The sequence below is a fragment of the Labrus bergylta genome, chromosome 15, assembly GCF_963930695.1.
Source record: "Labrus bergylta chromosome 15, fLabBer1.1, whole genome shotgun sequence".
NCBI classification, from domain to species: Eukaryota; Metazoa; Chordata; class Actinopteri; order Labriformes; family Labridae; genus Labrus; species Labrus bergylta.
The window spans coordinates 22,776,398-22,790,573 of record NC_089209.1 but is presented as its reverse complement, the minus strand read 5'-3'; the positions used below and the strand labels follow the sequence as shown (position 1 = coordinate 22,790,573).

The 14,176-nt window shown below is 41.2% G+C and overlaps 1 protein-coding gene across 3 annotated transcripts in view; it reads right to left on the bottom strand.

Moving 5' to 3' along the window:
* The window catches only part of disp1 (dispatched homolog 1 (Drosophila)), a 61,442-nt gene that overhangs the window by 28,418 nt on the left and 18,848 nt on the right, over window positions 1–14,176 (bottom strand). For 2 of the 3 annotated variants that reach the window (XM_065963687.1, XM_020631531.3), the window contains exon 3: window positions 12,059–12,134. The exons of the other annotated variant lie outside the window; for it this stretch is intronic. The gene's annotated coding sequence lies outside the window, so the exon portion shown is untranslated. The remainder of the gene's footprint in view (window positions 1–12,058; window positions 12,135–14,176) is intronic. 3 annotated transcript variants of the gene reach the window in all.

Here is a 14,176-nt window from a genome sequence, read left to right as displayed (position 1 = left end):
TCATTCAGCTGCTCTGCTGGACCTAAGCAGCCTTACATATTTGAGCCGCCAAAGCCAGAATCATATTTGGAACCTGAGGGCAATGACCTTCTCATCCTTTGGGAATTTCAGACCAAGCTTTCTTTCAAATCCTGGCAGCAAGAGAGGACGCACTCACAAAAAGAGAAAGTCATTTCTAGCTATGGAAAAACTGCCGACTGTATCGTGGGAACTTGTAGAAACTTGTGATTGAATGGGATAAAGGAAGATACAATAGCGCCCATTATGAAGTTCCTGCTCAGAGCGTAGCTTTTTTTTTTTTTAAAGCAGAGGAACTTTCAGGCTCTCAGAACTATATTTTCTATCATTTTGACTTCTTGTAGTATTTAGAATCACTGGCAGAGCTGTGAGGGTAATGACTGAGTGGATGTGTTGCTGGATCACAGGCCGTCCTGTCCTGACAGCAGTGAAAGAGTCAGCTGCCTTGCTCAAAGCCTGTCTAAATCAACAGAACCACCAGTTGTTTGAGGCTTTCTGACACATGGTCCACATGATGTTTGTAAAATGATATAACACTAACTGATGGTGATGCTATCTGTTGAATAATCAAAACAAGTGTCAGTTACAAGTTAACGCCAAATCCTTATGGTGAAGAACGATTACATTGTTGTTTTTTAAAGCAAGATTGTTCTTAATCCACCGCACAAAATTGTTGCTTTAAGTAAATCAGTGTTAAAATGTGTGTGTGTGTGTGTGTGTGTGTGTGGGGGGGGGGGGGGGGGTTAAATTTTTTTTGCTGATGGAGCTCCTTAGAAACTCCTTTAGTGTAATATGTCTAAGTTTACACCTACAGCAGGCTGTAGGGTAACACTAGTAGTTAGATACTAATTATTGTCAACCACAAGCTGATACATGCATGATCAATGCAGACGAGGGGAGAGACATCATACATGTTTGTTTTTACAAATCATGTTTTCTACTGCAGAATACAGTACATACAGTACATTTGCAATATATGTTTATGTTCTTTACTTGTGGTAAGCTACTTTTTGCTGTGCAGTATTCATTATCTGCTGTAAAACATAAACTTTGTACCTCTTACTTGAGGGAAAGTTGTTAGTTGTAGCTGCAGATGTCTGTGCACTGTAACATTTCTAATTTGGTTTACAATTGTATTATGAGAATAAAGGCTTTCTATTCTATTCAAGATAAAGTAACCATGCACAATGAATTAACAATACTGTAGCACCCTTGTCTGTGTGTACGTTAGGGCTGAACGATTAACTGCATAAGTGATAATATGGCCATTTGATAAAACAAGAAGGCTGCAGTTACATTTGAATGATATTACCAGAGAGAGCCACAGATTTGTTGTTGGGGTGATTGTATAGAATGTGGATGGATGAACTGTGATTTGTTGCACAGCTGATCAGCAGCCAGTGTTCGTTTATGCTCAGGTTCAAGAGCAGTGGTTATGTAAAGGGATGTTTATCTGTACTGAGTGGATTAAACAGCTTGTTTTCTGAAATGTTAACATACCATTTTACTTGCTATTGTTTGCCAATCTCATCTTTCTTTTTCTTTGAGTGTGTGTGAAAATGTAAAAACTTGCTGGTGAAATTGCATTGTAATTAGCTACATGGCACCGCGGGCGCACTAGCCCCTGGGGATAACTGGGGAAAAAAAAGAACGTTTCCTGCCGTACGTGACTTTACCATGCATATATACTGCAACTTGTTGTGCCACACAGTTACTTTGATGTCCTTGTCCCTCTCATTGAAGACTGGACAGAACGCTGTACTGTGAGAACACAGCTCTTGGCATATCACCACAGTTTCTGAAACAAAGAGGCTGGTGCCAAGGCGAATGGGGTGACTTCATTCTGTGTCATCTCACTGAAGGACAAGTGGGCTCTCGGAGGGCCCTTTGAGGGATGGGGGGGTTGAGAGCCAGAGGAGGAAGGACTGGAGCTGAAAAGGTTTTCTGGCTCCAGAAAGCTAGTCTTTGTGAGCAATCATTTAGTATTGCTAAATTGTACCCTGTAGCCACTACTTCCTGGATGATGTTATAACACTGTAAGCGCCAACAAAAGCTGTGGAATTCAATCAAATTGATACAGAGGGACAAAATGACTCATGTCGAGATGAAATTAGGCAGAAAACCAGCATGTTGAGTGCATAAGGTATATGTGCGTGTGTTTGTATGTGTGTGGGGAGGGGGTGTTGGTGGGCGTGTATGAGAGCTTGTTGTCTCTGGTTCTGGAGGTGGTTAATGCCGAGTTAAGGGCACTTGGAGTCCTTCCCACTCCCTGTGGAGAGGTGTGCGCCAGCAAGACGGGAACCAGGGCCTCCACACACACACACGCACACACGCACACACGCACACACGCACCAAATAGAAGATAACATACATATACAGTATGTTGCAACACTTTTCACTGTTTACACAGGATAAACACGGCCGGGTTTCTTAGTAATAAAAATGTCATCTGATGCGTCTTCTTTACTGATCATTTACTAACCTGGTAGCTGTCCATTTCTTCATCAGCACCCTGGAATTTATATTGAGAGAGAAAACATTGAAAAGTCGATAGCCATGGTGCTAAACCTAGTAAAGTGTACAACACATTTTGAGCCAGAAAACAAAAGGATGTTTTTACTTCCTCCTCACCTGGTGCGTTTCAGTGCCTTTGAAGTTACACGTTTGCCTGACCTTGACGTCACACACACACACACACAATGTAAAGCTAAGGCCACATGTACACGAGAACAATCCCCTGAAAACCGAGTCGTTTTTCGTTTTTTTCGAACCCTTTACCAGTTTACACAGCGACAGACACGGTGCAGTTCCCAAAATATTGCACTCTGGGGCCTCAGTCAGTTTCACATCCCATCTCATGGCCTTGTCTCTACATCTACCTCTGTCCCAAACTGCCTTGAGTTGTCTCTCTCCATTTGCCTCAATCTGAGCTGGTGAGATCAAACAAAACAGAGAGGCTGTGTAACAGGTTGCTTTCATTTTAAGATTAAAAAAAAAACACTGAACAAGCTGCAGTGATAAACTAATAACAAGTGCAACAGGAATGACCAAAGGAAACTACATCAAATCAAAGACACACTCTGAACACAGAGTCCAAAATCTGAACGCTTCTTTCTTCTTCTCAACACTATTTTACTAAAAACAGCCACATCAGTAACCGGCTCAAGAGGTGAACACCCAGTGACATACAGCCCTGTATATTTTCAAGCTGCTTACATTTATATATTCGATATCAACTCTACTATCTTAACTTATTATATAAATTGAGGTACACACTAGAAGATAAACTCCAAAGATTATCTTGCCTCCTGTGGTTTGAGGTTTGTTAAGAGTGATTTCCCCTGATCAGCTGGCAAGTCGACTGGGCTGCCCCGATTTGAAATCGTAGATATTAAACATGTTCAATATTTACCAGTGAGATATATATTAAAACTATCTCCACCTGGCTTACACCAAATAAGGGTACGGTTGGCTGTGGAAACGCAAGCAATTTCAGGGTTTACAGTAGCCGAACTGTACTGAACCAAACCGGACTACTTGGTGGAATCGGGGCTTAAGAATGCTGTCTGAGTTCATGATTCTGGTTCATGTTTATTGACACAAACACGCCATCATTTAGGGTCGAGAGGCAGTAGTCTGAAAGACCCTGTGATAAAACATGGTAAAGGAAAAAGAGGTTGAAGAGAAAACAACTTAAAAGACTGCAGAGATGTCATCTTGACTTTAAGGGTAGGACAGGGAACTGTCTCAGTCTGTGTGTCACAATGAGCTTGTGTGAATGTGTGTATCTGCAGGTTTTTTTTTTTTTTCTGTGTGCCCATGTTTGACAGGTGTTGGGTGTCAAAGCCAGTACCAGCAGAGCGTAATAGAGACACGGTGGGAAAGCAGCAGGTGTGACACCAGTGGGCTAAATGATAAATGTTCACTTTGACAAATAGACCTATAGAAATAATCCCATATAAAGATATCCCGTCTCTCTCCCACACTTGCACATACACATGCAGAGTTGGCAATGAACTGGAGCTGAAGCGCAGGAAGTGTTCGTCTTCAAAAGAAACAGACATTTACAGAAAAATGAAGGAGGGGCTGCTGCTTTATCATTCCTTAACCTACTGTTTAAAATAATCTTTCAGGGTAAACAAACCTTACTTGAACAACAATGATGACGCCGCCCACTTTTCCTGCCAGCTTGTCCTCTGCACACAACATCTGATTCCTCCGCTGCATTGAGCCATGGCAACCAAAAACAACCCCTACATCAAATGGGAAACTGATACAGTACCACAAGGGAAGTAAGGGTGTACAGGTGTCCTTTGTGTGTACAGGTGTGTTTAGCACAGTGTGCTCGAGGCTGTGTGAAAGTGTGCGGGCCAGTAAAATCATGTGAGCCTGTAGGACACCCCTGAGCAACATCTGTCTGACCAAACACTTGTTTGTTAGCACCAGACATGTACGTACATTCATACTATTTGGACCAGGGGTCTTTTTGCACTTTTCTTGTCAATTTTACGTGAAAAACATGTTGTTGTTATTATTATTATGAATCACAAAAGGTGTTCAATGCTTTTTAGCACCAGGAAGCGTGGCAGCAGAAAGGAACGCTAATGCCTCAAAAATGAAAATAAATGGAAAGTTGTCCAGTTTCATTTTGACTTTATTAGCCGTCTGTATGTGTCTATAAATATTTATAAACATAGTATAATTGCTATAAAAGCAGACGAGGGGGGAAAAAAACTCCACACCCTGAAAATGACTGGGGCCCAGTCTTGGCCTGGTATTCATCTCAGAGTTGTTAAAATGAAGGGGAAATTATTAGTGACAGACTTATGGAATTACATCATGCTTTGGGTCAATAAGCCTCCCCAAAAAGGAATAACAAAGGGAGTACTCGTGGTACACCAATGATGTCTGTATAGCTTTTGGACTGTAGCTGACCTAGTACAGCGAAACCTTAGGTTGGCTTTATAGAACAACTGAAATGTTTGAGTTTTCAAAAGCAAAACTGGCTAACCAAACAGAAGGCTCTTAAATTTACATGAATCTGCTGATAATTAACAAATTCTTTGCTGAACACAATTTTCCCTGAGCTCAAACATCTTCAATGTGCTTCTTTTTGTCAAACTAATGGTTCATAACAAAAACATTTTTCATTTATAAAGTCACCGGAAATTTAATGGCCGGATTCAGCAATGATTTTATAGTTTTGCTTTTAAATAAACCAAACCAGTATTTGAGAAATTTTGGCGATTAATCAATCATCCCAACCTTTTTCTTTGGAGCCCATCCTACTTTCATCACGACCCCCACCAAAAATAGTGATACATTGCTGCCAGAAATTCACATCCATTTTAATGGTTTTTACTAACAAATCTCAAGAGAATAGGCCTCACAACTTTGTTCTTACCAAAAGACCTTTGTATAAACTGTCCAATATGTGCATGATTTTAGTTAATATGTGCAAATCTACGGCCCCAGTTTGGGAACATTAGAGCAAAATCACTAAGCTTAGCAATATCACCACATATAAGCAACATGAATAACATGTTCCACTGAATGAGGAAGAGGAGTAGATAATGAGTGAAACAGGAGATAAGAGTGATAACAGCTATGGGAACAGTCACTAGCAGAACACGAGTAACTTGTATATGACTGTCCAATGAGCAAGGCAGGAGGTTGATCACTCGGTCCAATTGTTTGTCTAACCAGCCAATGGCAGAGAGACCAAAACGCTCAGTTTTGGACTCAGTTCAACACTCTGCTTCATGGGAAACTAAACGACGTGCACCTTTGTATTTATAGTTACAGTTATCTATTGATGCATGATGTGGCACACAGCAGGATTATTCCAGCTATGCCTAGGAAAGAGGTTTAACAAGCTCAGTTCAAGTTAAGCCGCTAATAAACACACAGTTTTCTGGCCGCCACCAACCCTTTACCCCCTGCTATTTGACCCCATATCTGACATTTTAGCGTCTTGTTTTGGATACCCACCAAAGCTAATGTTATTGGGCCAATTAACACCAAAATATGGAGATGCAGTGTGCCAACAAGCTGTTCTCGTTTTGATTGCTGTGTTTGTGATATTTTCCAGTTTTTCCAGGCATTGTTTGTTTAGAAAATTTAAGTAAAGCAGATGATGTTAAACAGATGATGGCCAACACAAAGACAATTGGACATTTCTCTGTTGTGCAGCCTAATCTGAGCTTGTTGTCTATGCAGGGATTTTGCCCTGCTTGGTGAACACAGTATTTTGACTGTGCTTGACTGATCTTGATAAAAGTTCCTGCCCCCCAGCATCAAGTCAACATGACTTATCATTTGAGCCTGTCCAACATTTCTGTACATGACCATGTTTAACTACCTAATTATCCTCAGAGTGAACATGTGAGGAAGCACCTGCTTGTAATACACTCTGCTTTAGTCATTTTAGCAGCTGTTTCCTTAATTGTGTTCTGCATGGCTTTCTGTGCTGAATTTATTCAAGGTATTTCTGTTTCATCTCCTTACAGCTGCTACATTGCTGCTCAATAAACAGCCCAAAGACATGCTCAGGCATGACGTCTTCTTTCTATTGTAATTCTGATTGCAGCGTGTCTGCTTGAAGTGCGTGTTCCTTTGGCCGTGATGGGCATCAGAACGGTAAAACCAATATCTTTTCATGACACACAGGAAAGAAACTTGTTATGATTACGATTGCAATTCAGAAAGGCAACAAAGCATGGCTTTGTATAAAGCACTTTTATTGTGCAATCTTTTAGTATGCTGTTAAAATGAAAACTTCTTCCTGTGTATACAACAGAAATTTAGGTTCAATAAATTTGGTAGCCTCTTGACAATCCTCCATTTTTATTTTGCTTCAGCGGGCCTGTACAATCAGTGGTGTGGAGAAACTTTGGGTTCTCAGTGCAATACTTCATAAGGAACACGTCACACATGCTCATGGTCTCTGCTCTTAACGTACAAGAGCTGGGATTGACCGCTGCGGGTGTAAAGATGCAAATACAAGCAGAGGCCCAAGCAGACCTGAATGTTCCACACCTCATCCAGCTAAAACTTACCTAAGACAGAGCAAGAGAGATTCAAAACCAATGCCTGAACGTCATGTGCAAGTCAATAATGACAATCACAGAGACAATATGAGAGGAGTAAAAAAAAAAAAAGGGCTTTGTTTCATTATCATATTTAAACTAGGGATTTTGAATAATGCATTGTTTAATCTCGTCAATGGTTAATCACGATTACACGGAGCTGTGTTACAATCATCTTTTTCTATTTCCTAAGTCCTTTTACTTTTTGGGGTAGTTAAATACATTGTTTCAAGTGTAGGGCTTTCTAAAGTCTACAAAGTGAGATGTACAGATGAGTTCAGATTTCTGTGTAAGTAACATCATTTATTCCCCTCTCCCTTTAAACTACATGTCAAAGTGGAACACCTAGGCATGAGTGTGTGATAAAGACTTCGTGTGGTAAACACACTGGGTTGTTCAGTGGGGCCAATCCTCTCGTCTCTTGGAAAAGTAATAATTACAAGGATATTATTTTGACCTGACACAGTCTATAGTTTGTTTCTGTGTTCCATAAAATTACAACAATAGGGAATGAATTGTTCTATATTTGAATGAATCGTCTCTGAATCAGATCTTAGATTTAGAGATTGGATTCTGATTGTATTGAGAGTAAATAGGAGTTATGATCAGTAAAGGATGAAATGGTGCTGCATTTTTACCATGTAAAAATAAAACTCAAAACATAAAGTAACCTCAGGAGCTAGTAAGGGGTGCAGCATATTTGACCGTAATGATCTTATTGCTTAAAAGTGAACAATTTAAACAGAACCTGCAAATCCTGAGACAATGAGCTAATGTTAGTTTATTAGTAGCATATCATGTATTTTTTCTTTCAGCCAGTGTTACGCACACATGCACGCACGCTTAAAACAAATCAGGCCGATCGATTAGATATACTGTTTGAACATTAGAGTTGCGATGTGCGCATGTGCCATAGTTATATCCCAGGTTTTAGTGAGGCAAATAAACCGCTACACTTTAGGCTGCTTTGTTGTTGTTGCTTGATACAAAACAAAAACTCGGCAGGATCTCATTTTTTAAGACTAATCTACAAGAAAGTCTTCTGGATGTTACTCTGTGCAGCTCTTCATCAGAGCACAGAGTGAACTAACTGCTGCAGAGTCTGTGTGTCACATGACTGTAGAATGTAAACAGCGCACGCCGCTGCTTCACTGAAAAATTTGGAGCAATGCTCGGTGCAGATGTCCAGTTACAAGAATTTATTTTTTAATGGGTTCCCAATTATTAACGCACGCCGTCTCGCTGCTGGTTAAGCTGTGGCCAAATATGCGGTCTGTTAACGGAGAGGATGTGCCACAGAGGGTATAGCTTTCTGTGGCTAAACCTTCAGCACACGAACAGTTCGGTTATGAGTGAGTCAACCGATAGCAGGAGACAGTGAGCTTCACAATGCCAAGAACAACCGAGAATGGGAATGTCACAAGCTCTAAAAGGCATTTGAACAACAAACAGAATACAAATGTGTCATAACAGTGAGGATATAGATAAGAAGTCTTTTTTTCTAAATGCTACAGTTTATTACCAAACCTTTTCTTTCAGAGCACAGGGAAGTTCTGGTGATGCAATATACCTACTTACTTCAGGAATGTAAATCTCCACAATACAGAGGCTCCATTTTAATCTTCCCGCAACCCATCTTTAGAGGCCGACTGACACCAGTCTGACTACAGGCCTCGCATGAGCTCTGGTCAAAGTCTCTTTCTCCTTTGAGCTGGCCATTGTTGTGGGGGCTGATAAATATTTACTCTTCCCAGCTTGGCAGGGAAATGAGTGGGAGGGAAGAGGGACCCATTGTGACAGAGGGGTCAGAGACACTGACAAAGCCAGCAGGGTCCTTCCTTCCCCACTGGCACCTAAAAACCCCAATACACTATTGGCCCTGCACTGGGACAAATCCAGTGCCTGTAATGGTTAGAGCTTGGATATGTGTGTGTGTGTGTGTGTGTGTGTGTGTGTGTGTGTGTGTGTGTGTGTGTGTGTGTGTGTGTGTGTGTGTGTGTGTGTGTGTGTGTGTGTGTGTGTGTGTGAGACAGAGGACGGGGTAAAAATAGACAGATAGACAGACAAGAAGAAGAGACACAGAACCAGAGATAAAAGGTGCGTCTGAAAGGGAGAGTGGAGCTGTTTACATGACAGACCACCAGCGGAACCCACAGGACAATGGAGCAACAAGAATCCACAACACCAGACAAAGTAGACCAAAAGGAAAGAGAGACTGGTGTTATTATGAATAAACATCCCTCCAGGCTGCATCCCAACACCTATCCAACATGATTTCATGTAATGTTATCTGATGCAGAGCTAAACACTGCTTGCATCCAATTTCCCATCATCTATGTCAAAGCAACGATATATTCGTACTCTTTACAAAATGCTCCATCCCCCACTCCATGACAGGACACGATCTGTCCTGTAATTCTGAGCACTGACCACTTAAAAAACATTAACTACAAAGACTTACTTGGGAGATGTGACCCACGAGCAGCTCATCAGAGTCCCTATATCGCGGCTTGAAACGGCAGTCTGAATAGAGCTATACATCACTGATTTTACTCTTCTGTGTCTCCTGAAAATATTTATGTAATTCCAACATGTGAAGGCATGGTTTATGCATTAGAGCCGAGTGTGCACGGAAATGTAGTACTGTCCGTACTCGTTGGGGAAGACAGCCTTTCATTTCTTTAAATGGACGACACCGTACTGAAGAGGGAAGAGTCGGAGGAGACTTAAAGATGCTATCACCCAGTAGTTTATCATAGTTAAAGCAGTGCAAACAGAATGAAAGGTGTTAATGAGAGGAGACAAGCAGTTAAAACACCCACGCATTTTGAGACGCATGATATAGCCAGGTGTGAACAGCTGTGCTTTGAGCTGTCTACTTGTAATCTGATCAACCAGGACAGATGTTCATACCAGATCTGACCAGTCCCTTGGACTTGGAGATTCACAGAGTTGGCTTTATATTGGCTTGATCAGGGCCTTTCATCTATACTGGCCTCTCCTGGTTTCTGGTTGTAGGATCTATCTGTGTCCTGTTTCTTCTATTTGGAGTCCATTGACTTCTTGGAGCAACAGAAGCTCATCCCCCCCTTTACATTTGATAAAATTCCATCCATTTTCTATACCGCTTTTTCCCAGTTCACAGGGCTGACATATAGAGACAACCAGCCACACTCTCATTCACACCTACGGGGAATTGAGAGTCACAGTTGAGCATGTCTTTGGACTGTGAGAGGAAGCCAGAGTACCTGGAGATAACTCACGCATGCACAAGGAGAACATGCAAACTCCACACAGAAAGGCTCCTGATTTTAACAAGGAACCTCCTCGCTGTGAGGCGACAGCACTAACCACTGCACAGTGCAGCCTCATAGTAAGATTGGTTGAAAAAAAATCACTCAGACCAACAAACCTGAATCGATTCAAATTCTCTTTTGTATATTACTATTGCTTTTAAATAAAGCAAGTGATTTAATGAAATCACAATGCAACATTTTTTATCTGATGACCCGATTAATCGCCAGAATAATCGATACTAGATTGCAAAATAATCGATAAATGCAGCCCTAAACTTGTACTGCCTTCTATGGACCATAGTCCACTCGTCTAATACTTACCTTATAATGTGCACAGAATCCATGTAATGAGTAAAAAGATTTGGAAAACGAGAGTTTAAATGTTCTGCTGCCTTAGATACTAATTAAAAACTCCCAAATGTTACAACAGTTAACTTTTTTCTTAATATTAAGGGTTGGATTACTTTGAGCAAGTCATAAATCAAGCTGTGGGAGTATTTCATGTTTGATTATATTTTGGCTGAAGAGAAACATATAACCCAGCTGACGCAGTGATGTCATTTACAGACACCTGTGTCTTGTTATATCAAGGAGTGATGTTTTCCTAACACCTCCCTCACATCAAGAAACACAAGTGATTATTAAAATCAACAAATCATAAAATTTAATGAACACATCATCCCCAGCCTTTGCAGCTGAAGTTTTTAATGAAGCAAAAAGCATGCAGCAATAGCCTGCAGACATGACGTTTAATGAAGGACAATGAAATGGCTGCCAGAGGCGTCTTCAGATAGACGCACTGTAGAAAAGATAAACATCCTCAAACCACTTATTAGGCTAATAAAGCCTGGTGGATCACCTGAGGCCTTGGATGCTGTAAGAGCAGTCATTTAGAACTTTTCACGATCAAAGTTAAGCCGATGGTGCTGAAGAGTGTGTGTCGGGGGGGGGGGGGGGGGGCATGGCGGCACAATGAGCAGACTGCCAGACTCAGAACGCATGTACAGTCAGGCTAGTAATCAAGGGTTCCCATGCACAAAGCAGTCGACACAGCTGCTGGAGATGCACAGAGAGGGAGGATCAATGACCGGTTAGAGGCAGACTTGTTTCATTCTGCAAGAGTAAACCACAACAAATCAAACATTTCTATGTCTCTGAGTAGGTTATCATACACCTGCCACGTCTCCATAGTTTAGCAGCAAAGCAGCTGTCCATCTGTTGATGCAGTCTATGGTTTGAACAGAAAGGATGTGTGTGTGTGTGTGTGTGTGTTTGAGAAACAAAGTCCAAACTTCAAAACGTATCACAACATTAATAGTGGTTGAGAGACATATGTTACTCTTTTTTTTTTCCCAAGTTTAATTGGATCTTTAAAGCTCGGGGCACTGTAAGCTGTGAGCTGAAGGTAAACACCTTTACCTTGCTCACTGACCCAGTTGTAGCGAGGTGAAGAACAAACATTCTCACCTTTTACACAAGGCTTGTCTGGACTCGCCAGACTAGGCACGGGGGGGAAAGGGAAAGGACAAGAAATGGCTGCTTTGGTGCTTGGTTGCTAGGTCTCTTGCGTGTTTTTATTTTATTTTTTATTTTAAATTAGCTTGCTTGGGATGAAGGGTCACTGATGACGTTAAAATACAAAGAAAGGAATCTTACCTGTAGGATGACAATGGACCATGCCTGCATCTACTCGTGCATTCAGACTCAAAATCCTCACAGAAACATGTCAAATCTGTGAAAAGACAGAATTATTAGTCATCTGGTTATTTGAGAATCATTACAATTGCCATGACTAAGGGCCTGACAAGTGTTAAGGTGAATGATACAACTTGGGGAAATGACGGGGACACCGATGCTACACTGTTAGCACTGTCGCTAAATTCCAAGAAACCAAGAGCCTTTAGAGGATTCAATGTATGCTTAAAAAACACCCAACAACAAAACCCTGCCAAAAAAAACACACTTGTTCTAAACATGTCTTTTTCCTCTTCCCCTCTATTTAAACACACTGACACTGCTGCGGAAAGGTCACACAACCGCCAGCTCCCCCCCAGTTTGTTAATAAGGTCTGAGGTGGTCACTAAAGAAAATGACACACAGTGACAGAACAACCCTCGCATCACAAAGTTTTAGTGAGCAGTATTTTGCACATGCAGGAGATGCTAACTGTGCTGATTTGATGCGTGAGGTGAAGATGAAATGAGACGGTTGGATAAGAACTGAGAGACTATAAACTAAAGACCTTGATGCAATTCCAGGAAGGTACAGGTAGTCTATTATAAAGTTAGGATATGTCCTTGAGTATGTCTAATGGCTCTACAGAACAGAAGCTCATTCAAACACCACATATGGTCCACATCACCAATTACCAAGGTGTGCGGGGATAGGGAGAAGATGAAGAGAGTGGTAGCCACAGAGGGAGTTGAAATACGGACAGATGAGGAGAGGGGGGACTTTTAGCCAATTTAGAGTAATGACCTCGGGTCAGAGGGCCTATTTCACCAAACTCCATGGCCCAAAGTATCACCCAGGCCTCTTGTCTGAAACATTGTAAGGGTAGACACAAGTAATTCAAACTGGAAGGACAAAAATATTCTACGCACAGACAACCGGATTGTTCAGATTTTTCATTGATTGGATATCTCATGATGTCCCATCAAGATTGTATTTTTGTCTCAATTTACTTTTATTATATTTCTTTGCCAAATGTCCGTAAGTTTGATTCACTATTGGTCTTTGAAGAGTTTTTTCTCCCTCCTGTCTCCTCCCACATGCCATCCCCAGAAGTCCTTGGGTGGAATTATTCAAATCCAGTGTGCAATCTCAAAAATCAGACAGATTTGCTGTTGTTGGTCCAAGCCTCCATGCTTATTTATTGGCAGAAACACACAGATTGACCCCAATAACTAAGCAAAATACCATCTGTGGGACAATTCCTATACACAGTCCAGATAAAGCATGTGTGCTGGCAGTGCTGCAAAAATCCAGGACTCTCTCTAACAAAACCAAACTCCCTTCAAAACTTTAAGTGTAAAGGCAGAGACACTAAGCTTTCAAAGTAGCACTATTCTAGGAAAGGGGGCTAATTAAAAACTCAAGTCATTGGTTTCACAATAATAGGCTTAGGCTAAAGGGAACTGCTCCCAAATTCCTACCTTTCCACAATTCTGAAAATGTTCCCTTTGAGCTTGTTAAGACACAAACAATCTGTTGATTCAGTGGCAGAATCCTTTCCCCTAAGCCACTATTTGCTTTAGCAGCGATGACACAAGTAGAGGAATTTGAGCAATGCCTGTGTATCGTAGACTCATTTCCTCCGAGGGAGAGACATCTCTCGGCAGACAAGCGAGCACTAAAGCCTGGTTTATTTCTGGGTCTCTTGCTCCAGGTATGCAAGTGTCCTGCAGGAGGGTTATTCAGAGGGGTTTCTATGTTGAGGGGTTCACTGGCTGTAAAAGAAATAAACTTAAATACACCCATTAAATCAATAACATTGAATCCTTAAAAGTAGCAAAAACAATGGTACGGATCAAAAAAGTAATGCAAACAGCTAAAAGGAACACTTAAAAAAGTGAAATGTTTGATGTCCTAAGATGGATATTACTTTTGACTCGTAAACTAAGCTGCCTAAAATAAATGTTAACACTGAAATGAGACATTTAAAGCTGCAAAAGTGTTGTTCATTTCCATCACTAACTACAAGGAGATGCTGCATGCGCTTATCAAAGGTGCGCCTTAAGGGACGAAATAGCATGCAATTTAAAAAAATATATG